Below are 917 nucleotides of genomic sequence, written 5' to 3' on the forward strand. Positions count from 1 at the left end.
GCTCCAAATGATTCAACAAACCCAGTTTACAGGTTCACCCATAGAAGACCCACACTATCACCTCCAGTGCTTTCTTGCCCTATGTGATACATTCAAGATGAATGGAGTGTCTGATCAAGCAATAAGACTCAGAGCATTCCCATTCTCCCTTCGGGACAGAGCAAGGAAGTGGTTACTTTCTCAATCGGCTAGAACGTTCACTACTTGGGAGAACCTTTCTCAAGCTTTTCTGGCAAGGTATTTTCCACCTGTAAAGACTGCAAAACTGAGGCTAGAGCTCAACACCTTCAGACAAAAGGAAGGAGAATCACTCTATGACGCATGGGAAAGATATAAAGACCTGCAGAGGGAATATCCACACCATGGCATAGAAGATTGGCTATTAGTGCAAAATTTTTATAATGGATTACTACCCTCTACAAGGAGCACAGTTGATTCAACTGCAGAAGGTGATCTAATAGAGAAAACAGTGCCACAAGCACTTGAACTTCTAGAAGGGTTTGCATATCATAATTATGAGTGGTCAAATGAAAGAGGAAATGCAAGGAAAACTGCAGGGGTCCTGGAAGTAGACGCCCTAAGCATGATAAATGCTCAGTTTGATCAGCTCACAAGGAAACTTGAAAGAATGCAAGCCAGCAGTGGGTACAAACAGTCAACATGAGGACAACTATGGAGGAGGATACATGAGTTCAGAATATAGCAATTTCAATGAACCCACGGAATAGATGAACTATGTGAATAATAGAGGAAACTTCAACCAGAGGCAGCCCAACAATCCATATTCAAATACTTACAACCCTGGACGGAGGAACCACCCAAATTTCTAATGGTCTAATCAGCAAAACCAGCCAATAAACAAGCAACAAGGGTACAAACCTCCAGCACCACCTGGATTTCAGAACATAAGTCAAAAC

General features: G+C 42.3%; 1 non-coding gene across 1 annotated transcript; it reads right to left on the reverse strand.

The window, feature by feature from the left end:
- Positions 1-262: 262 nt before the first annotated feature.
- LOC131175201 (small nucleolar RNA R71) lies at positions 263-369 on the reverse strand. The gene has a single exon (XR_009145364.1). It is a non-coding gene; the product is annotated as a small nucleolar RNA R71 (small nucleolar RNA).
- Between the last annotated feature and the right edge of the window lie 548 nt (positions 370-917).

The sequence above is a fragment of the Hevea brasiliensis genome, chromosome 16, assembly GCF_030052815.1.
Source record: "Hevea brasiliensis isolate MT/VB/25A 57/8 chromosome 16, ASM3005281v1, whole genome shotgun sequence".
NCBI classification, from domain to species: Eukaryota; Viridiplantae; Streptophyta; class Magnoliopsida; order Malpighiales; family Euphorbiaceae; genus Hevea; species Hevea brasiliensis.